The 25,128-nt window shown below is 39.6% G+C and overlaps 1 protein-coding gene across 1 annotated transcript in view; it reads left to right on the plus strand.

The window, feature by feature from the left end:
- The window catches only part of gli3 (GLI family zinc finger 3), a 148,443-nt gene that overhangs the window by 1,349 nt on the left and 121,966 nt on the right, over positions 1–25,128 (plus strand). The window lies entirely within an intron of this gene.

Genomic DNA, 25,128 nt, shown 5'->3' on the forward strand with positions numbered 1-25,128 from the left:
TTCCTTTTGGACACAGTCCTCCTTTTCACACCTGCAAAAAAAAAAAAAACATTTTGGGAAATTGTGCAAGAAAAATATGACTGCTATAACTCAAAAAAATTGTTTTTAATTTGTAACCAAATGCAATTTGAAGGTCATAAATATTTGATCTCATCATTGCAGCGTGGAAATGTAACTCTAAAGAATTCCATTTAGTGTTAAAGGAAACCTGAGCATCATTTTTTAATTTGACCTTCAAACTTTACTTTTATATCTAAATATATTTTTTTAATTTAAATTTGGTAAGTTGCCAATCTAGCCGGTCAACACGATAAATTCAATGCCACTACACTAAATAGTTAAACAATATGTCTCTATCCTCGTTAACGTGAAATGCCAATGAAATAATCTCTGCAACCTTGGTGTACAGTGTTTATAAAATATGTTTAAAACTGGAAATAATAAAATAAAATATCAATATACGAAAATAATAATATTGTGTATATATATTCTGTGTTGTATATGTACATTCAGGTGCTGCTGAGTAAAAAGATAAAAGATATATTGTAATAAATAACTATACACACTAAAAGAGACAATGATAAATAAACACTCTATAGATTAGGCCCATAAGTTCATATATATAAGTGCATATATTTTACTCTTTAAGTGTTAAATGAACACTACTACTGAGTACCTTCAAATAAACATTGTTATTTCAACAATTTAAGAGTAAACGTTTAACACTACCTATGTGAAATTATACTCCTTATCTAGAGAGGGTTAAATTAAAACTGGTAATTTTACTGTGTATTACAAAATAATGTATATTTTTTTTATATTTTTTGTATATTTTGGGGGAACCCATATGTATTTATTTGGACAGAAATATTGCAAAAGGGCACTATCTTAGAAAAGTTATGCTCCTTATCTACAGGGGGTTAAATTAACACTGGTAATTTTACTTTGTATTACATTCTTGATATTTCCCATTTGGTTTTCTCTTGTGTGTTTAGGAGGAATCCATTTGGATTTATATTTACACAAATAGTGAAAGAATGCATGATGAAAAATAATTAGTCACAGTGAAAACTTTATTAATGAACTTAGGGATATTTGGTGTTTGTATTTATTTGTTAGCCCACTCCCCAATAATTGTTTTATTGGCTAAGAACCCCCCCCCAAAATTCTCAACGTGGTTCCGTAGTTGAGTTTTAGGTCAAGCTCTCCTTCAAAATAATCCAAAATGAAAGTCAAGGTGTGTTTTTCATGCTGATGAATGCGTTCTGGCCATTGAAGATATCAATCTTCTTACTTTCACGATATTTGCCCCCTCTCGGCAAAATTGCACATCACGTTTATCTCAACTTCAGCGTTCCAAATTATGCAGTTGGCGTTGCTCTTCCGAGCGGAGCCTGTCATGTTCTCGAGTGGAGGTGACTTCCTATTAGCTTCCTGAGCGATACGAGCGAATCGAGGAACAACGAGGAATCCAATTGCAAGGCAAATTTTTCATCACTGAAATCCAAGATGACATCAAACACAGAACTTGTTTTGCCGTATTCAGGAAATTTGTTGAGTGAGGAATTTCAAGGGGACGTGGCCTAGCAGTCGTCAAAGTAACGTAGTCAGAGTTTCACAAATTGTTGAAGGTGGTGTATGTAACTCCAAAAATAATCTTGCTGATGCCATCTTCTGAAAACAATATAAAGGCTCTTTGAACTCAGTTGGGCCCTATTAACTCATACTTAATAGAAAAATTAATTCATTTTAAACTTTTTCAGAATACCTCGAACTACACACCCCATCTATAAAGTGAGTGTCAGCAACTTAAAGTGTTTAAGGAGCGTGGCCTAGCTGTTGTCATAGTCAGCAATATTACGTCAGCTTTTCTCAATTTCTTGTAGCAACTGTCAGCAAATCAATCGAAAATGTTCTCATCTCTGGGTTTGTACGGGTACTTGAAATCCTTGAAATTGCTTGAATTTGAATATGATGTTTTCAAAGATTGAAAAGTGCTTGCATTTTGGGTGAAGTGCTTGTAATGCTTGAAATTGTTGCCATTTTTCCAGACAAATCTACCTAAAAATGATGCAGACACTGCTTTGCTTTTCCATTGCATTTCGTCTCTCGTGATTAACGGATGCTGGCATTAGTTTGTGTGGCATTGTTTTATGAAGCGTCATCGCCCCCTATAAGACAGGTGCATGCTACACCTAAACAGGGCACTATGAAATGTGTATTAGTGCAAGTATTACGTATCAATTATGGGAATTTATTACAGGCCATGCAAAAGAAGAAGGCAGAGTTTCCTAACGGTAACTTGTAATGGGAAAAACTTCCTGCAAGTGTAAAAGTAAGCTACATATTAGTGTCATGTTTACCCAACACTCATATGGGGAGAGATTTGTTTCAGCAACAAATATATTTGAAATATACTCAAGATCTAAAAATCATATGTCTTGATTGATGCACTCGAAGATTAAAAGGTGCATATGTAAATTGCAGATATATTTGTGAGTCTGTAAAATACATGCGTCACATTCGTTTTCTTCTTTGAATGCTACTGGAGAAATTTAAAGATTGGATTTGAAAGTCTTAAAAGTGCTAAAATGTGTCCATGAAAAATGTGTACGAATCGCGTCTGTTATTTGTGGCTCCACAACTCAAGGCATAGACTCTGGCTGGTTCTCCTTGCCCATGGGCCAGGGTATACGTGAACCGTTACGAGGGGCATTTTTTTTTGCCTCTCTTGCTTTCATTTTTTTTTTTCCTGCACATCAGGGGTAAAAATCGTGCAAGAGTGAGATCAGGTGGGGGGCATCTGGGGGGGGGGGGCACGCTGGTGGAGGGCATCCAGGGAAGGGGGCATATTGGCGGGCTCCTCCTCGGCCCGCTAATCCCCCGGCCGGCCGTCCCTTCAGGGCATGCCTCAGATCTGCCTCCGTGCGGAATCTGACAAGCCGTTTTATATGCTGCAGGTTTCGCACCCCCAACGCCCCCTGCACCGCAGAATATCATTGTCCCATAGCTCTACTTTCCCCCCGTGCATATCCCAGCCCCCCACCCCCTTCTTGGATTGAAGGACCCGCCAAAGGCATCTTTAAAAGTGGCCTTTCGCTTTGGATCCGCCGGCACAAAATTCCAAAAAGCGTCTTAAGTGATTGGCGGAAGGGGGATTGAATAGAATGGGTGTTTCCCTCTGTTTTTGGGAAGTTGTCAATGTTTTTTCCGAGTATGTTCATAAATTTTAGACTTGGGATGTCATTAAAGGCCCTGTGACCCAGCGGTGTAGTCAATGGATGGATGTCATTAAAAGCCCAAATGTTTGCCGTTAATACAGTGTTTGGGTAAGGACACAAAGCCACTTTAAATGACTCTTGGGCCTTTACCTTGTAAAATAATGCTAAGAAAAGAAAGAACTGAGGGTCATTTCAACTCCATAACAGTAAATGGCAATAATTCCCTGCAAATGCAAGTTGACACCTGTCATTACACACCACAGAAAAAAAAAATGATAAAGTGATAAAGTTTGTTTACACATGTTGAGCATGGCAAAATGCTGATACAACTGAGTTTATATGAGATATGGATTTTATTATACTGGAGAAAAAGCCACTAAAGTGAAGCGTTTTGGATTTGATGAAAAATGCACCTAATTGTGCATTAAAAGGAACTACTTGAAGTTGTTTTCATTTTGCTGGTTATTTTTTTAATGTTTATATAACTATCTTCAGTTTAAATTGCATAATCCTTTCATTTGAATCATTTGAGAAGTGGATTTTTTTCTTCACTTGGGTCACACTTTGTAATTTGGTTGGGATAGTGGGTCAAGAAGTCAGACCAGTAGAGAAGCTTTAAAAGAAGGTGGCGCTGGGTGATCGGTTCCTTCCTTTTCATGTGAGCGAATGGGTGTGAGCGGTGGCTGACAGCAGCGAGTCCTGCTCAAGTGTTGGGAGTGTAAGTTTGTTTGCATGCTGAAGTTCAAACCAAGTGAGCGGATGTGAATGAGGGCCACATTGTCGGGGTACGAAGGGAGGTTGAGGGGGGTTAATACCTGAAAAGACCCCCTACACTCCACTTCCCCCCGCGGCTCATTTCCGCACAGGTCGGAGTGCTTTTCTCCGAACGCTCGAGTGCCTCGTCGTCCTCAACTTGGCGAAACAAAAGAAGAACTCAACTATGGGAGCAAACTTCTTACCCAAGCTCCCTGCACCAAGCTCCTCGCGCCCCCACTCTGACAGCGTTGCATTGGAAGACTAATCGTTTTTTCTCATGCAAAGCATGCTGTTTTAAGGGGGGGGGGCTGTTTTAACAATACTCCACAGGGAGCGAGAAACAGGGTTTCGGGGAAAGAAGGTCTGGGGCTATATGGGGGGGGGGGGGGCGTTAACATTTCTGTTTTACTGTGCAGACAAAAGCACAGTTCCTTTCAGGGTGCTCAAAGGGGAGGGGGCACATCCAAATTCCTTGAAAGAGAGGGAAAGCTTTTTCATGACATTTTATTATCATGCAGCCCAAACTTTACGCTCGTGCTGACAGCAAAAAATGTGGAAGAAACACAACACAACCTTGCTGCACTAAAAAAAAACAAAGCCCCCACCCTTCTGACCAGACTTTTCCTTTCGTAAAAACTGACCGAGAGGCCCAAATGGAATCTTTTATTTAGCATTTTGTTATGTTGAAGATGATGCAACAGTTTAGAAAGCACTGACTTCGTTGGTTGTTTTTTATTTTCCGTATTTCTTTGCCCTCATCTCTGTTTGGGGTCTCAGTAGTCTCACATCATTTATAAATTAATAAAAAATGTATAAATTCAAAAAGATTTTACATACACTCGCACGATGGCCTGGAGTTACTGGGCTTGGCTCTGCCAGGAATTCTATTTGAGCAAAGTTGTTGGGGCCGTGGTTGGTTGAAAAAGCACCAGGGAGCCACTAGGGAGTGCGAAAGAGCCGGATGTACACAAAAGCAAATGTTTATCGATTTTATTAGTATTTATTGGGGATGCCTTGACACTAACTCTTTCTAAAAACACTCCCAGAAGCCTTAAGTCCAACTGTGTACATTTTAACAAAAATCGGTTCAGCTGTTTCAGAGCTTACAAACCACACAAACACACACACACACACACACAGACACACACACACACACACACACACACACACACACACACACACACACACACACACACACACACACACACACACACGCAAATCGGGATTTATATATAAGTTTAGATGTAGATTAGATCAAAAACATTTGGATAAGGAGTCCGGTGCAACGTACCACAAATATGGAGGCGTTACAGATTCTGGTTGGGATAAGTCATCCCATCGCTCATATGTCACATTAAACCCGTTTAATATCCTCAGCATATTTTTACAAGTTACAGCATCATCAAAATTTCCCAAAAACCTTTATAGCCGGGCTACCCGGGAGCTGCCAGTGTCTCAAAATTGTCTGAGCGCAAGTCGTAAATCCAGTATTTAGTCATTTGAGGGAAGATGTGTCCAAGTGGGGCACCACACAAGTCTCGGACATTTTAGGAGATGTTGAAAGGCCTCAAAAAGTTTGGACTGCAAACACGCCTACGCATTTATCGCTTGAAATTAAAATTTTGACATAAGTGATATCATATGGGTAGGGGGTCCTCCCTTAGTCAAGGAAGGGTATCTCATACATGAGCAGAATTCTCAAGAATTCATCCCTTCCCGGGTTCATCTTATGAAAAAAGCCAGTGTCCACCAAGGCGTCTATTTGTCACAGGTGAGCAGAAGCCCCCACCCGAGACTCCCAGCCCACCCGATGGATCTCCACTTTTGCCCTCTTATTGTCTGCAGCGGGCAGAACATTCGTCAGCGCTGCCTGTGGGAGTTTGCCAGCTTCTACTTACTCACTTACTATATGTTTTTGGGGAGGTCAAACCGATTCCCCGCCCCCCTGCAAAATGATGCATGTAGGACTATGTGGGAGCAGGACCACTGAGGATTCATCTATTGGCATGGGGTTTCTTGTATGAGAGTGTGTATCTGCACCTGGCGGCTCAGCAGAGTGTAAGCCCCTTAGTAGCCCCTGACGACACCCTCCAAGCTTCTTTGACAAAGAGATTTACAAGGCATCTCTCCGCTGCCTTGCACCAGAAGTTACAAGTTCGACGCCGGCCACACTTTCTTGTCACCTCCCGAGCAGTCTTTTTTTCTTTCTTAAGAAACGGGCATGTGTGAAGGCACGTCGATGAGGCGCCCTGTTAGCTTTTAGAATTATTTATAAAGCTTTTGTGTGCAGCGCCCCTTCAATTCTGTCTCTTTCTATTAATTCTACCTGCCCCCCTCAGTTTTTAGGGGGCGGGTGTACCCAAATGCACCCTAAGTCTCAAACCTTAAGGGCTTTTTTACTTGTTTCCACTCCCCAAAAGTTGTCGCCGCTGCACTGCTTTGAAGGCTTTCCGGGATAATTCGGCACTCCGTCCTCACTGGGCGAAATTTGTGCGTGTTTGCCGGGCTTTATGCTAATGTGTCTTTATTGAAACAGGCCGCGATGTGATTAGAGACGCTCAACAGCTCTGCTCCCCCCATGGCATTAATGTTTGAGTGGGGAGGGGGATCAATGCAAACTAGCTCACTGGGACTAATAATCCATTATCGCTGCCATTGTGGTGGTCATTTCCATTTTAGGTGCGGCCGGCAGGTGCTCGTCACTTTATTATCTCCTCATCAATTCGCAATTAGCGGGCTCGGCCATCCCCCAGATATTTTCATCCAGGCTGCAGGAAAATCCATTGAGCCCACTATACACGTGAACTAGCGCACTTTTTCTCTCTTTTTTTTATTTGGTGTCTTCTACTCTTTGATGTCATGCGCACGCATGCGTATGCATTCAGGTGGCTGGCGGGAAATCCTCGGAGACCCCTGTCGTGCATGTGTGCACAGCAGTCAGCGTGCAAGCCGGCCCGTATGAAAGCAAACCATCCAAAGTCGACGGGACGCGATCGCTGGAGTTGCGCGCCTCTTTTTATGTGCAGGCTTTAGCTTTCGCACTGTCTGGGGGGGTGGTGGTGGGGTTTTACAGGATTTGATGCACCCCGACTATGCTAACACAAGGGAAGGGAAAGCAACTCAGGAGGCACTTGAAAAAAAAACATCTTCAATGCAACTTAACGACGGCAACCTGAGGAGTCTTTGAAGGAATTAATATAAAAAACACCCAGAAAGCAATAAGTCTTCATCAATGCCGAATTCAGGAGTTATTACAGAAATTAATACAAAAAGCTGAGGAGTCTTTGAAGAAATTGATAATAAAACCAACCAAAAAGCAATAAGTCTTCATCAATGCCAACTTTAGGAGTCCTTAAAGAAATGAATGCATAAACCCGAGGAGTCTTTGAAAAAATTGATATAAAAAAACAACCAAAAAAGCAACAAGTCTTCATCAGTGCCAACTTAAGGTGTCCTTACAGAGATGAATGCAAAAAAAAAAAATGGCGATCAACATCTTCAGCACAACTTAACAAGGGCCTCTTGAGGAGTCATTGATGAAATTGATTCAAAACCTAACCAAGAAGGCATTCAGTCTTTGTTGATGCAACCTATGTCGGCAACTTAAAAGTCCTTGAAGAAAAAAATAAAATATTTACACAAAAGTCTTTCTCAATGCAACTTAACAACAGAAACTCAAGACACCCTGAAATATGTTGATCCAAAAGATTAGCAATCAAAGTCTTTGTCAAAGCAACTTAACAACAGCAACTTAAGTCAGCAACTTAAGAAGTCCTTAAAGAAATCCCTCCATCCATTATCTGCACTCCTTATCCTCAGTAGGGTCGCGGGGATGCGGGAGCCCATCCCACCTATCTTCAGGCAGTGGGCAGGGAACACCATGAACTGGTTGCCAGCCAGTCGCGGGGCACACAAGGACAGGACACCTTAAAAAAATTAAAGAAAATAAATAAATAAACTGTTTGTCATTTTAACAATGGCAAATTAAATCAACAAATGCAACCTGTGGGTTCCTCGATTTTGCCACAATATCTGGCAGTGTTTCTCAAATAGTATCCAGTCTGTGGAGAGTTAAAATAAATTGATCCTTTGCAAAAATTGTCAAATATTTGTACACCTGTCTTGAGATCAGCAGTTTAGCTTTAGTATTTTTCCATACTAATCAGTGGCAGCAGTTTACAATTTGCTGTATTTTTAACTGACTTTCGGGAGACTTTTCAACAAAAACATTAAAACAAGTAAATCCAACTCGTAACTACCACAATAATATATTGGCATGTTTGGCTACTTCTTTCAACAATTTTGAAATAATAAATAATTAAATTGAATTGTCTTTAGTATCAATGATAACAACATTGTAAACATTGTATGCAATGCGATTAGACATGGAATTCCGGGGTAAACTCGTAATAAAGAGTTTAAAGAGAAAGATAAAAGACAATCCGGATGAAAAGTAGAAAATATATATAAATATTTACAACATAGTGCTTAGAGACTGGCCCCAGTTAAAATAATAGTGCAATGTTTGTGAATGAAAACGAGTAAGGAAAAGAAATGCAATGACATTTAGCAGAAGCAAAAAACAAAAAACCCCAAATAATTCACAAAATATGTTTCACAGTTTGGAAATCATAAAACGTCTGACTTTTTGTTATGGCAATGGCAAACAATTCAATAGTTGCTTCCTGATCGTCGAGAATGAATGAAGAAACTTTATGAAACCAAAACTTGACGTATCCAAATGGTGAAAATTGTTGACAAGAATTTAAAGTTTGAGTTGCTGTTGAAGAATCATTTGAGGACGGTTTCGAGGGTAAGGCAGCAAAGATTGAGGGCCAAAACAGATGAGAGCTCCAGCTTTCTTCAAGTTCGAATTGAAGTTGAGGCAGAGGTTGTCGTGGCGGCGCTTCCCGGCAGATGAGGCTGATTTAGTCGCGGCTCTCGGCACGCTCGGAATGCCGAATGGCCCCCCGATATCTCCCCCAATTCTGCTCCCCCAAGTCTTCCCATCTGTGCAGGATGTGAAACATTAAGGTGCCCCCCCCCTTCCATCTTTTCCCGCCACATTCCTCCCGCAGTGGGCGCAATTCAGTTTGGGCCTCCTCCGCCATTCCTTGGCATCTTGGCCGTCCGCTAACTGCTAACTCTGCGGGAATTAATAAGAGTCGATCCAGACGTCCGCTGGGGAAGCCGCTCCGGTCTTTATGTAAACAGCATGGCTACTTGCTGCAGGGGAGGGAAAGGAGGGGTCTCGTTGATGAATGGCGGAGATGCTCGGGAGAGATCATTTCTCTCTTGGCCTTTCTTCAAATTGACTTCATGCAAAAAGAAGAACGCGATAAGAAGTTTCAGTTCAAGTACTGCTCTTTTTCAACAATCTTGGTGCAAAAAAAGTTAAAATAGGGACCAATTTTGGAGATTACAAGTTCAAAGTGCAGCTGAAGGCAACAAAAGGACCACTTCAACCAAGTATTTGTTCCTATAGATCAAATCAAATTAGATCTATATGGAGGAACACAAAAATAAGTTCAACGGTTGCTGTTTTCAATAATAAAGTCCAAATATGACCACATTTTGAAGATTACAAATCAAATTTCAACTGAAGGCAACAAAAAGAGCCCTTTCAAACAAGAATATGCTCCTACAAATAAAGGAGAAAACCAAATTCAATTTAAATGGAGTAATACAATATCGAGTTTCAGTTCAAAATGACAATATTCAGTTCAACTAGTGCTCTTTTTCAGCAACTGGTGGTGCAAATAAAGTCAAATTATGGACAAACTTAAGAGATAACAAATAGAATTGCTTCAATAGATAAAGATCAAATCAGCTGTAATGCAAAACAAACACGATGACCAATTTCAGTTCAACTTCTGTTTTTAGACAATCTGTACTGCTAATATTTGAAAACAAAATTTGGAAGGATATATATATATATATATATATATATATATATGTTTGTGTATATATTTATTCATTATAAATTCTAATTAAACTTTAACGGCTCTCTGAAACCTTTTACAGTGAATACATCAGTATTTCAAGACTAATTTTAGATTAAAACAGAGACTAACAGTGCAAGAAATAAATTAGCTTTGGCAGCAACTCGATCAGCTGGTGATCAGCTCCAATATAATTCATGAATTCATTTTCAATGTAACCAGCCACTAAAGCTATCAGTTCCTGTAAACATAAAACCTTTCAAAGCTGCACGATTTCTTTCTCTTACAATAAACAAAAACGTCAGTACAAACCCACATGACTTAAATTAACTTAAAACAAAAAGTGCATCAACATTTCGACAAAGCTTGCGAATTGAAAAGTAGGGTCACTCCTATTTTAGAGCAAGATTGAATAACCAATGTTATGGTAACAGCTAATCACTCAGCCTTCCACTTTAGGGGCCCTTTTATGGTCTCTCAATCACAAACACACACGCTTAATTGACAAACTAATGTTATGATAAGAGTTAATATATCATTCACCACCTGAACGTGCCTCTAAAACAAGTTAACTTCACTTTTTACCCTAGCTCTTAATCGCAAACACGCTTTTCTACCGTGGACAAAGGCATGTTAGTACGAGTTACCAAAGTTGGCGCTCTAATGTTACTGTTCCTGTTTTAGTGGCTCCGCCCCTGGTTACTTATCTAATCAGAAGGCGCAGGGTAGGTAGCGTCAGAGAAGAGAGAGGAGCGGAGAGGGAGAGCAAGACTTGGCTGCATCTGAGCCTAAATAACCCATCTTAAAATATATCTAACCGCCCCGTCAAATGAATAATGTTGATACCAAGTTCCCAAATAATGTTGCAGATAATCGGCCTGCTCGACCCCTACATGAAAGGCGAGCGAGCACTCCCCAAAATGTAACAATAATTCTTTAATAAGCTTTGTGGCTGAGTCGCAGACGACACGACCGAGGCCACCGTTGCCGAGCGCTCTCTGGCTTTATTCGGGTCTTATCTGCGCTACAGCAAAAAAGAAAAAGGAAAAAAAGGAATCGGTGTTGTGTAAGCGTGGCGATTACACCGTGCCGGTTTGTAAGATGCGGGAATGTAAAATGTGTTGAGGTCCCCAGGCGCCATTGTGCGGCGGGCGCAGAGGTCGCTGAGGCGATAATCCCGTTAGCTGCGCTCAAAGACACCGTTTGTCCTTCACGCAAAATACAAACGCGCTAAAGCTAGCTCATCAAACCGCTTCCGTTTTCGCACCTCTTTGAAGCACAATCCTAACTCTTTTCTTTTTAGTTTTTCTATTATCTCACATTCTCTAGGGCAATGGCCCTCAACTGGTTCTATTTGAGGACCCAGCATCAAACCCTAATGAAAAACTCCAACCCTAATCAAGAAAAAACTCCACTTCTCAACGTATCAAATAAAAGATTGTGCAGTTTTAAAGCAGAGATAATAGAACATATTCACCTTTTTTATATTATATTTTATATTATATATATTATACATAATAATAATAATAATAATAATTTCCTTGTATTGTCATTCTGTGTAACAATGTACACAGAACGAAATGTCGATTGCATCTGACCCGATGCAGCCGCAGCCAAGAGAGGGCGCCGCCGACCACTTTTTAAGTCTTAGGAATGACTCGGCCGGGGCGCGAACCCGAACCTCCCAGTCTCAAAGCGGGCGCCTTACCATCTAGGCTACTGAGCTGGTTGCATATTAGCCTGCTTTAAAATCGCCACATCCTAAAAGAAATACAGACCCAAAACATAAATGAACAATGTTAAATTAATTATAGATAATAAAGATAAATATACCAGTAAAAAAGCATGTACTAGACCTGCACAATTTTTGAAAAAAAAAATGATTGCAATATTTCAGACCTGTATTGCAAACTCCATGCGATTTCTGATTTTACATAAAAAATGCGTATCTGTCTTGGTTTTCTTTTGGGGGAGAACTAAAACATAGTGACGTGCCAACTTGTCTTGATATGATGTCTTTAGAGACTGAGACTATCTGACTTTAACACAATAACTATGGATCTACAAATAAAAACAGAATTGCAGTACAATAAATAGTCCTTATTGTCATGATACAAAAGTACAACCAAATTGGAGGGCCTTTTAGTGTATGAAAACGATTTAGAGAGAGGCTGGCTTGCTACACGCTAGTGTCGGGTAATCGCAACTTCTGCAAGGTCTTTGAGATGATTAAAATACAAACGTCACAAGTGTAACGGTTTCCCTTGAGTAGTATCTCCGAGTCTTTTGTTTCATGGGTAATGGATCTGGCGTTGGTGACTAGCTTAGCTTTCCCTTCTGACACTGCCTAAGTCAATTCCGGAACGCAATAAAAATCCAGGCAGCACCTACTGGTGATCAGCTCTTCTTTGCGCTTTCCTGACTTTCCTCAGAGTCTAATTTAATTAATGAATTCATTTTAAATGTAACGAGCCGCTAAAGCTATGAGCTGTGGCGTTTAGTGGCCATTCGTGCGAAGGTTGTATGACTGACTGGCTTGCTTACACCAGCCTATCAGTCGTGCACACACGTCTTGCAAACTTTGCCCCACCTTTATTGGTTGGTGGCATTAAAACCTGCTTCTGATTGGCCGGCGCTGTTAAACCACGAAATGTGACAATTCTTGTTGCTCAAACACTCCATCATTTAAATAACAAACTGGAACTATGAATTCTGGAAAAAAAAACGCAGTGTTTTGCGGTTATACTATCGCACTACGTCGCATCGCGATATCGATTAGATTTCGGTTAATCGTGCAGCCCTACCATATACCTTTAAGCAGCCTTTCGATGGCTGACACTCATACAATATTTACGTATTTTGCAATCACTTACTTCTTTGGCTCAATTGCTGTTGTCACTGTTTTCCGCTTTTCCTTCCCCTTATCACTTACTTTTTGGGACCTATTATGGGACGAAAAAGGAAATAAAACGAATAGAATCACAATAAAACGCGGTTCCTTTCAAACGCAATCAGGATGGTCCAGATTAACTGACCATGAAGCAGAGATCAAGCAGGGCATTATCGCCATCTACTGTTAAGGAGTGTAATGGACCTTCAATTTTTTTTTGCCTTAGCATTATTTTGCCAAGGCAAAGGCCCACGAATCACTGAAGAACGGCCGCAACCCACCAGTTGAGAAACACTGTACTAGGGTTAGGGTATTCAAGAAAAGCAGAAAAACTCCAAATGGGACGCAGTGCTTATTACGTGTTGCTAGGTAGAATCACTAAGGCCCGTTTTTACTGTTTTTTTTTTAAATGAGCTTCACACAAATCCATCAAAAAAACGATAACAAACACTTTGCATGTACACCATTTAGTGTGTTGTGTGACTAATTCCTGCTAAACGGCCCTCCCTTGAGGGCCGGGAGGCCCCCAAAATTCCTCAACCCCCCCTCGGTCCCCTATGTCAGTACAGGTGCCATCTGGGCACTGTGTTAGCCAAACTGGTTTTGATAATGAGAGCAATTAAGTATGTCGTGAGAAAATAATCGTGTGTTTTGAAGATGATTTCGACTACATTTTCCTCCACACGGTTTTAAAAAACAGGGGATGAAAATCACAATGTTGAAACAATAAAAAACAAAAAGTAATTTATGTTAAAGCCATTTTATTTGAAGGAATATTTTTTATGAAGTTTGCATTAAAAAAATACATTTTTGAATATAAATATAAATTTAAATGAATTTTTATTTTTTGCTATTATAATATAATTACATTTAACATTGAGGTAAATATTGTTGTGTTTTAAAGGGACAGTGTGTAATATTTTACCACTACATGTCGCTGTATCGTGCAACTGAGAACACGAGCTTAAAGCACAAGGAAGAATACGAACTGTGGAGATTCAAATTTATCAAACAGCAACGTTATATTTTCTTCTCAAAAATAAGAAAAATTGAAAAAGGGGGTAAAGAGAGAAAAGCACGGAAAAAGCATGAAAAAAGAAAGAAGGAAAGCATATAAAAAAGAATGAAGGTAAAGTAAAAAAAGAAACACAAGGAAAATAAAAAAATCAGAAAAGAGGAAAAAAAGGAAAGAAGAAATATTGAAAAAAAATAAAATAAAAGCAAAAACAGTCAGTGAAAAAATATTTAAAAGCAAAAAGGGAATAAGCAAAAGGAGAAAAACAAAAGCAAGGAAAGAAAATAAGCAAGAAGAAAAAAGAAAAGGAAAAAAGAAAAAAAGGGGGAAAATTTGTTTTCTCAAGGAAAAATAGAGGTAAAAAAAACAGGGGAAAAAAAGAAAAGAAGAACAATCATGTCCAGTATTAGAAAATGCATGTTCGTGTATTTTTTACTTATCATTCAAAATATCTATTTTTTACCTATAGGAGGCGCTAAATAATACACACCGTCCTTTTTTTCCCCATTTCCCTCTCTTTTCCTTCTCTTTTTTCATCTTCATTCTTTTCATGTTTATGATAGTTCATGTATATTTACATATTTTTCAAATAAATCTTTTTAATTTTATCTCAAGGAGGTGCTGAATAAAACACATTGTTCTTTTCAAGTGAAACAGTGACTATTTGTATAAATAAAACTTGTGTGTATCCAAGCATTCCAAACAGACGAAGGGCGTTTTGGGATCATCTTGCTCTGCCCCCCCCTTGACTACGATCCCCTCGCCATCCGCCCGTTAATCCTCTTCTTGCCCCTCTTTCGCCCTGCAGAGTGCTTTGAGCGCTTCCAGCTGTGCAGCACAACCTTCATCTTGTTGCCGTACCTGCAAAAACACACACGGGAAAACATGCGCCCGCCGCCATGCAGGCATGCACTCCCCTCTCCATTTATTCAGTAACCCCCCCCCTTCCTCACTTACAATCTTGCTTCCCTCCCCTCCGACTAGCGTGCCGATAAGGGGCAGATAGCGGATCTCGGAGCTTGCTGATGTAATGATGATGAATGTGCTAACGCAAGCCCCCCCTTTGCTGTTTTAAAATGGGGCTGGGGGTATAACTGTGAACAGTCACCCTAACTAAGTCAACACAAGTCTAACAAGTCAAGCGTGGGGGGGATCAATTAATAAAATATTAATAAGAATAAGTTGCATACCATTTGCATCTCTCCAAACTAATACCAAATATAGTTGCTTAACCCCTTAAAGTTCCTGTGAAATTCCCCTAAAACCCCAATCCAAAACATACCCGAAGTAAATGGAATGCTCTTCTTGAATCATTTGGAGGATATGGACAGTTTTGGTCTCTTTTGAAAGGTAACACTCTAAAAAGTTTTGTCTCAAACTGAAATAACCACTGCACATACTACTGACATTGAGTAATGTGAGTTGGAACACACAGGTTTTTATCATCGCCTGATTTTTTTTTTTTTTGCAATCATTATGCCTGCAGAAGAGTGTAGCATAGGCCTCTTAGCTGGAAAACAGGTGAGACAGTAGCTTGAAGCCTTACCTGCTACTTTGTTAAATTTGATCACAAACTGAAAAACTAAACGTTGCATTTTACACATTTTTCTAATTGTAGGATGACTAGTTTACAGCTCTAAAACCTCTGCAACTGTGTATTTTACTTCGGCCAATTTGTTTTAGACATTTTGAAAGAGTTGTAAATGTTTGACTTCTCTGTCGGCGTCTCTATCTCTATAATGCATACTTACGATTAATAATGGTGCGTAAAAATGAATCACAAGTGGCGTGACGCATGCTTATTTTGGGGTCTAGTTTTAATATACTACATCTATCTGATTATCGTTCTTTTCAGAATTGCATTGGCTAACCATTGTGTCAAGCATCGTTTGAATCAGTTCCTCCTGGCTAAAGATATTCAGAGTTAGATAAGTTGATCTTCTTTTTATCAATATAAGCCCTAAAAACCCGCTATTGGCCGAGAGTGGTGTAAAATAAAAGGTGAAAAGCTAAAGCCCTTACTGAAAATAGTTTACGAGTCTCTATTTTTAAACAGCAATTATGTGGCAAAACAGACGGATTGCAACAAGGAATGTTTAATGATACAAAATGCTTTTAGACAGATTTTTTTTTTTAATCTGTCGGCATTATCATGTATTTTACACGGTTGGATTCCCTAGGCTGTGGTGAATATAACAAGACCATGTTTGTGAGGAATCGTATGATGAGCAAACTATCCTGAGACCTTATTGGTGAGCTATCCCAGATTTATAGTTTTCAAGTATCTTATTTTAGACTGTCGGTCATGTTACTGTGATGAGTGTTTTGAAATGGTCATCATATCTTGAATTCCAACAGTTTGAGCTTTCCATTGATACGTGGCATGACGTATTTCAGAGACTGGAAACATTGTACGGACAAGTATTTGTTTATCGGGCTATCAGGACGTTAAGGGGTAAAAATGGGGGCGGGAGGCTTATCTGAACAGTCACCCTAACCAAGTCAACACAAGTCTAACAAGTCAAGCGTGAGAGCTGCCAAGTCCAAGCAACCGTCTTTGCACTTCATGGCGCTGAAGCGAAACATCAACAAAAATCTATCCATCTATCTACCTTGTTCATATCCCGCAAGAGGGGTGACGGACAGCAAGTCAAACACATACAATAACAAAGAAAATAAAAAGGGAAAAAAAGAGAAAAATTAGCAGAAAACACACACAAACATTTTTGGACCAGGGCCAACCCAATTGCCCAAACACACAAACAAGTTAGGCACCTCGGCACCTAAGTTGGTCATGCTTTCGTCCCTCCAGATGAAACGGGACACAAGAAAGCGGCCATGTCACTCCGGTAAGGGTGACACAACACACTGTTTTTGTTCAACAGCAGGGCCCGACAGCTTTCACTGGTTTACCCCTGCTGATCATACGGGTGCCCAGCCCATCCTTAAGAACGCGTCCGCAATCCCACTATCCTTTCACAAGACCTCTCCACTCCTTTCTATCACCAACAAGAGCTCTAGCTTCCATTATATTTAGACCTCTTTCCTGCAGTGCACTCATAACACCATCCATCCACCATCCTTCCATTGACTTCTGCTCTGTAGATCCTCTTCAACATTCGCTCCTCATCCATCCTCTCCATTTGTCCAAACCAACCGAGTACTCTTTTATCCACACGCTCGCTCAGTTCCACTAATATTCCAGTTCTGTCTCTCACAATTTCATTTCTCAATCTATCCAGTCTTGTCACTCCTAACATACTCCTCAAACACTTCATCGCAATAGTATTCAATTTCCTTCACAAATCTTCGTTTAGGCTCCAAGTCTCTGGACAATACAACACAGTCGGCACAATCACACTCTCATACAGTCCTCTCTTAACATCCATACTCATACTCTTGTTGCTCATCACTCTCATCTGAGCACCCAAAACCTTGCATCCTTGATTCACTCTGTGCAATACCTTGCACTCCATTCCACCAACTGCAGCCACATCACAACCCAAGTACCTAAAGCTTTCAACTTCTTCCAGCACTTGTCCATGCAACCTTATTTCTAACGCCATGCCCACTCCATCACGTAAACACTTCTTCACCTTACTCTTCCCAACATTCACACATAACTTACGCCTATCACACTCTTCCAAACGCCATTACCAACCTTCTCAATGTTTCCTCAGAATCAGCCACAAGCGCTGTGTCATCTGCAAACAACAACTGACTTACCTGCCGCACCGTTCCACTGTTATCCATCATCTCTACACCTCTGCCAAATACTCTTGCATTCACCTCTCTCACCACGCCATCCATGTACAAATTAAACAGCCATGGTGACATCACACACCCCTGTCTCACACCAGTCAACACAGGGAACCACTCACTTGTCTCACTCCCTTCTCTACATCGCCGGCTATGATAGTTTTTCCTTCCAGAAAAAGATTTATTCTCATTTCCTTGTTTTCTGCATTAGGTTTTTCAGAAGAGCAAAAAAAAAACCAGTGTTTTGGAGTTAATTTTGTGGCTTAGCTTTGAAGTTTGCGCATTCGCTCTTCGTCTTTTGTGCGCCCGTCGGCGTATAATTTATGTTAAATTGATTTGCTTAATGTGCTTGAAAAATAAGGATGTTTTTTTTTCCCGCGTTCTAAACCTGTTAAATGGCTTGCCTTTTCCGCATGGGGGGATTAAGGCACAAAATAAAGATGCGCTCAATCCACCCAAAAAAACACCCCTTTTTTGCATTGGAGAGAACGGCTCTTTCTTGACGTGCAGGGAAAACAAATTGACCTTGCTTGTCCCGTCTCTTGGGCTCACCTGCAGACTAGTTGAAGTTTCTTCACGCTTGGTTTGTTGCAATTTTGTGTAACATGAGGATTAATTGGCAGACTGAAAAAAAAAGAAAATAAACAATAGCCGGACTGCGGGCAGCGTTTAAAAGAAGCCGTGACAGATGAGGCCGCGCCCCCACATGCTTACAAGTCCCGCCTACAATTCTAATTTCACATTTGCTAACCAAATATAAATGATCCTTTTGCTATTTATCGATACTTATTAGTACATTTAGATTAGATCACTTGAGGCTTGTTTAGAGGAAACTTTTTTCCCCTCTCCTTTTAATCTTTTTTTTTCATTTTATCTTCTTGTTTTTCTCCTCCTATTTTTTTCCTTTTTTAATTTTATTCATTTATTCATTTCTGTTCTTTTCTTTTTCTATATTCCACATTTATGTTCCCCTCCATTTTTGCATATTCTTTTATGTTTTAGTTTTATTTGGCAGCACAGCGGCGCAGTGGTTAGCGCGTTGCGGCACACCTTCCTGTGCGGAGTTTGTATGTTCACCCTGTGCTTGCGTGTGTTTCCTCCGGGCACTCTGGTTTCCCCCAAATTCCAAAAAACGTGTATGTCAGGTTAAATGACTGGTCCAAATTGTCCCTAGTTGTGAGTGAGTTGTCTGTCCCTGTGTGCCCTGCGACTGGCTGGCAACCAGTTCAGGGTGTCTCCTGCCCACTGCCCGAGGATGACTGGGATGGGCTCCAGCGCCCCCGTGACCCTACTGATGATAACCGGTGCAGATAATGGATGGATGGATGGATGGATGGATAGTTTTATTTGTTTTCTCTTTTTTCCTTTTTCTTCTTTCTTTTTTATCCCCTTTTCTCCTTTTTTGTTCCTCTTTTTTTCCTCTGTGGCAAAAAAGTCTCCGTTGTTTGTAAACTTCCTTGTGCTTTTGCGAACTTATTTCCAGGTACGCCACACAGCACAGGGACATCTAGTGGTCAAATATTACATACTGTACCCCTTAAGGCTTTGGTATAAAGTGGATTTTAGAAAATAAAATAAAACTGAGTCTTGTCTAGAAAAAATAAATAGAAACTCTTTTCCTCATTTTCCTATCATTGCAAGTTTATATTATTATTAAAAAATGGAAGTGTTTTGTTGTTTGATCCTTTGAAGACGTGGGGAACTCAGACTCACTTCTTTATTTTTATGAAAAAAAAAGAAACAATCCTGTGCCAACTTTATCTTAAAAATGTGATGCTTTTTATCGGTGTAAATGTGTCATGACTCTTGTGTGTTTTGCTGCGCAGAAAACGATAAACTCAATGCAATCGCACAACTTGACAGCTTTACAAAAAAAGTAAGAATAGCAAACTGAGCATTGAGGTGCGCATCAAAAGCAGACAAAAAAGCTGACGTTGTTTACAAACATGCCGGCACTTGTAATCTATTATTTCAGAGCGCATCTTTTATCACCGTGCCGTTTTTTTAACTTGGCGGGAACAAAAGGAATGAAAAAACAAACATCTGTTTTTCTCGTTTTTCATAGGTGCGAAAGCCATGTCCCGTGTGTCGCGTTACGTTGTTCAAAACCAATTCGATTAAGCTGTATGTTTTTAGAAAGAAAATAAGAAATATAAGTATAATGGCCTGGGGTTGTTGGTCAACGCTTTACCTGGGCAATGTACTTGTACGAAGTTGTTAGGGCTGTTGAAATAGTGCCAGAGAGCCACTAGTGAGTGCCAAACAGCCGCATGCAGCTCCAGAGTCGCTTGTACACCAAAGCAGATGTTTATCGGTGTTGTTGATTTTAATTGGGGGCGCCTTGACACCGAACTTAGCTAAAAACATTTCCAGAGGCCTAGAGTACGACTATGTATATTTTCAGGAAAATCAGTTCAGCCGTTTCGGAGCCTGTAAGCCATGTACGAACACACAAACATGTAAATCGGGATTTATATATGTTTAGAAAATTTAGAAGCTAAGTTTAGATTCGATAGATAACATGCACTTGTTAATGTCTGCATGTTTGTTTATTCATAAATGAATAAAAAGGCTTAGCTCCCATTTTCTTAGCTTCCCATTTGTTTCCTTTTTGCGTAAATGGTATATGCAAAAAATAAAGCAGAACATTTTTGAAAAAATGCCCCAAAATACAGATACGTCTGTTTAAACGGCAGCTTTGATAAGAGTCAAATTGGATGAGCATACTTAATTTTTTATGTATTGTTGAGGCATCTGATTTGAGACTATTGATAGATACAAAAGAGAAAATCAGTAATTATTTTTCACCCAACTGAAAAAAAAATTCTAACAAAATTAGATTTTCATAACCAGAATTTGAGAACTAAAAAGCAATGCTAGAATTAAAGATTAGGAAACTGAATCGAAAAAATTCCAATCATAACAAAACAAAAATATGGTACGTATAACAATTTTTGGTGTTATCACAAAGACAGCAAATACTACAAATCTTCTGTAGTTTACTACACCAATTTATAGCAAATAAGAAAATACAAACATGTAACCACTTTTAATGTATTTTTTCAGAGCCTATCTTTTATCAGGGTTCGTACGGCTGCTTGAAATCCTTGAAAACGCTTGAATTTTAATGTTGTGTTTGGGCCATGGAAAAAATGAAGGTAGTGTTTCCCGGTGGTAAATTGTAAGCTACATATTACTGTCACCTATATGGGGGAGAGATTTTTCTCCCAAAAATATATATATGTGATTTATTCTAAAAAGATTAAAAATCGCAGATACATTTGTAAATCTGAAAAATACATCATTCACACCGGAATTCTCATTTTAATGCCACTGGAGAATTTGTAAAATTGGCTTTATAAAGTATTCAAAACGTGCTTAAATTTGGCATACAAACCCTGTTTTGTTTGTCAGAACCAAAAGACAGACGTGTGTTTTTGTTGTTAGTAAGTGCAAGGTGGTGCGAAAGCCATGTCTCGCGGGCCCCGAATATGCTCCACCATATGTTAGCAATTAGCCGGCCGTTTGAATTGCTCGGGCGGGGCGGCTAGAAATTGCCCGTCTGTTTTTCTTGTCTTTTTTTGTGGCAATGGCTTCCAGATGCAGCATTAACGTTAAAGAGAAGCCTAGCCGTGTTGGTCTGAAGTTGAGACCCGCCCACTTCCTGATTCCCGAATGAAAACAAAATAAAACAGCCGTAGGACCATGGTCTTGTCTGCCTTTAAGAAAGTCGTTCTATGTTTCTGTCAGCTAATTGGACGAAATTCTCGCTAGCAAAATATTTTCATGCTGGCAGGTAAACCAAAGTGTTCCTCCTGTAAAAAGAACGAGGGGTGTCCCGATATAATATTGATATTGACTTAAAATTGACCGTTATGGGTTTTTCAAGCCGATACCGATGATTTGCATTAAGAGGCAGCCGATAACCAATATTTATAGCCAATTTTCATTTACTGTAAAAGCTTAAAAATTGTCATGCAAAAAAAAAGATATATTTATCATTGATTCAATTAAAACTTAAATAGTTATCTAATTTTCTTACAATAAATGAATACAAATGTCAAGACATGACTTAAATCAACTTGAAACAAATAGTGCAATTTCAACGGAGCTCACAAACTGAAGGTGTGGGCATGCCTGTGCTAGACCCAGATTGATGAACTAATGTTATGGTAAAAGCTAATCACTCAGCCTTCTACTTCAGCATGCTTTTTTATGCTCTCTCAAAACCACAAACACACACGCTTGATTGACTAACTAATGGTATGATAAGAGCTAATATGTCAGTCTCTACCTGAATTTGCTTGACCAAAAAGTTAACATCCCATTTTACGCTACCCCTTAATCACACACTTACTTTTATACCAGGGACTCAATATACTCAAAAAGCTCAAGGTAGTGTTACTCTTTCTGCTTCAGTGGCTCTGCCCCAGATTGCTTATCCAATAGGAAGGCGGGGGTGGCTCGCTTCCAAGACAGAGGGAAAGAGAGAGAGACTAGGCTGCATCTGAGCCTATAATAATCGGCAAATTAAATCAATGAAAAGTGCCAATACAACCGATCATATTAATTTGTATATAACGCACATTTGTTTTTACTTAAAAAGGAATTCAAAGTTTGGGTTCTTGTTATATACAAGGTTTTAGGGTAGTATATTACTTTATTTGTGCAATGATTTTTTTGGGGTGAAAAAATAACGCAGAACTTTGGATGCAACAGGCATTGAACCCAGGTCGCGGCAAGCAGTGAATCTTAACCACTAGACCACAAGTTCTATGGATGACATATGAAAAGGAATTAGATTTGATCTCATTACACCATGTTTTACTTATAGTACCAGAGACGATTTTTTTGAGAATGGAGAAAAAAAGAATGGCAAGGAAACAACTCTTTGGTGTAACAGACTATGAATCGAATTTAAAGGGACTTCAAATAAATACGTCAAAAGTTAGGGGTGCGCTTTATGCAAGAGTAAATACGTTAATTTATATGAAAAAAACAAAACAAAATCATGTACTACATAATAATTCCTGATTTTAACAGATGGGATTTTGGGTCTTGTTTTACAGCAGGCATGTCAAACTGAGTTTGTCTCGGGGGCCAGATAAAGACATTATGTTTGGTTAAGGGATCCGTGAACCGTGAATTGCCCTTTGGTAGCAAAGAGTAGCATTTGATTTGTATTTACTTAAAAAAATCATAATATTTAATAAAAAAGAGTGACAGACTTTTTGACGTACAGACGCTGCCCTACTTACGAATGGTTTCGGACGATCGTTCGTAATTGAAATTGTTCGCAAGTTGCTTTTAGTGCTATATTTTGTATGTTTTTACATAAGTTTATATTTTTATATATGTTTAAGGCTTGTATAAGTAACCTTTATTGTTTTGTACTAAAAAAATAAACTTTTCATAAAATAATATGCTCTATAAAGATAAATAGGGCTCCGTGGTAGAGAGTGGACGAAAAAAAAGCAATCCAACCATTTCCTCAACTGTGTCAAGATTTTTTATTCCACATTCATTTCAAAAGAAACGGCTCACCTCTTCTTTACACTTTACACCAACCATATTGAATGGATTCACAAGATATTAAACAATAAAAACGTCAAAGTCCTTAGCGCGCTAGAGATACAGTACACGTAGTATGTTTACACACAAACAAGGAAGAGGAAGCCGGATTTCTTCTTCGGGGTGGATGCTGGGTGACATCTCACAGCAACACCACACACCGGTAGAGGCGGAAAGAAGCACTACAGTACTGTCTTCTACTCGAAAAAAGGTGCACAAATACAAAATCTAACTTAAAGCAATGTCCGGATATTTCTCGACATACCGAAAAAAATGTTCCTATCTACTCTTTTTCGTAAGTCGAATAGTCGTAAGTAGACGTAGTAGCGTCTGTATACAGAAATTTACAGCGGGACAGATTTCATCATTCAATGGGCCAGTTCCGGTCCACAAGCTATATGTTTAACATTACTGTGTCCGGGTAGGAACTGAGGGACCCTGGCGAGCATGAGACAGTGCTTGGTTTTCCGAGCTGGTAGATTTTGATGGTTTAAAAGTGAAATTGTCCGTCTGGCACCGGGCCATTCCCCCAAAGGCCTTCAAACAATCTGTGTTTTTTCGCCGGCAAGTTTTTTTTCTTCGAGCGTTTTGAAAGTGGCCCCATCCCCTCAAGGTTCAACATCACTGCCTAACTGCATCGACACCAGCTTTGACTTTGTCAGTTGCCACTTTTCCTCTTGTTGTTAGTGTTTTTCATCTTCTTGGCAGGAAGTCGGAAGTTTAAGGTAACAAACTTCCCAATTCTTTTGGATGTTTTTTGTTAGATAGCTTGAAAGAAATCAAGCTATTCATTTTACAACTGAGCTTTTACTTAGCGTTTGTTTTCTTGTATCATATTTGCACTTAATTGTTCACTCAGTCGTTAGCTACTAAGATAGTTGCTGTAACTGTCCAAAGAAATATTAAAGGTCTGCTGTGTGAAATAAAAAATCGAGGGACTAGACTTTGAGAAAGCTAGAATTTGAGTTTGGCCAACAAAAAAATGCTAGCTTAACTGTTTATGTATAAATTAGCTTATCCATTAGCCCAAGTATAGAACATTTATCGTTCCTGGGTCAATGAATTGGAAAAATGTTTGTTTTAGCTTAAATGCTACATTAGGAGTGGGGCTGCAACAATTATTTGACGCTGTTGACAAAAATTTATAATAAAAATATACTGTTATTGCATCCACGTTTTCCCGACCGAGTGAGGCCTCTTACATGATTTTAATCTCTGTTGAGAGTCGCTAATGCACATTAGTGTCTCTCACTCGATCGATAACATACAAAAACATCAACATCAAGTACGCGTAAGGGTAGACGAAAAATCGAGTCATTTACTGTATATATCCATCCATCCATCAGTTATCTGCACTGCTTATCCTCAGTAGGGTAGCGGGGGTAATGGAGCCCATCCCAGCTATCTTCGGGCAGTGGGCAGGGGACACCCTGAACTGGTTGCCAGCCAATCGCAGGGACCACAGGGACAGACAATTCGCTCGCTCATTCAGACATAGGGACAATTTCAATTTAGACCGGCCATTTAACCTAACATGCATGTTTTTGGATTGTGGGAGGAAACCGGAGTGCCCGGAGGATACCCATGCAACCACGGGGAGAACATGCAAACTCCACGCAGCGGGTTCGATTTAGTGACCTCAGAACTGTGCCGCACACGTGCTAACCACTGCGCCGCAGTGCTGCCGTACTGTATATATTGCGATTTTTATTTTTGGCTATTTTTAAAATCAACATTTTACCTGGAATCTATTTTGACGTCACGTCTGATACGTAAAAATGTGGGAAAACGAGTAAAAGTAGAAAATTCATGAATAAAGCAAGCAACGAGAACTATGTCCGGCGGCCATAAATTTAAAATGTGTAATACTATGGACGGATTTTGGTTTTTATACAGTTTCTGGGAAGACAGAGCTGGACATGACCAAAACTGTCTGCAAACTTTGTCATAGACCCGAATCCCAATATAGTAATA

The sequence above is a fragment of the Urocampus carinirostris genome, chromosome 18 (genome assembly GCF_059441175.1).
Source record: "Urocampus carinirostris isolate Australia breed hairy pipefish chromosome 18, RoL_Ucar_1.0, whole genome shotgun sequence".
Classification (NCBI taxonomy): Eukaryota; Metazoa; Chordata; class Actinopteri; order Syngnathiformes; family Syngnathidae; genus Urocampus; species Urocampus carinirostris.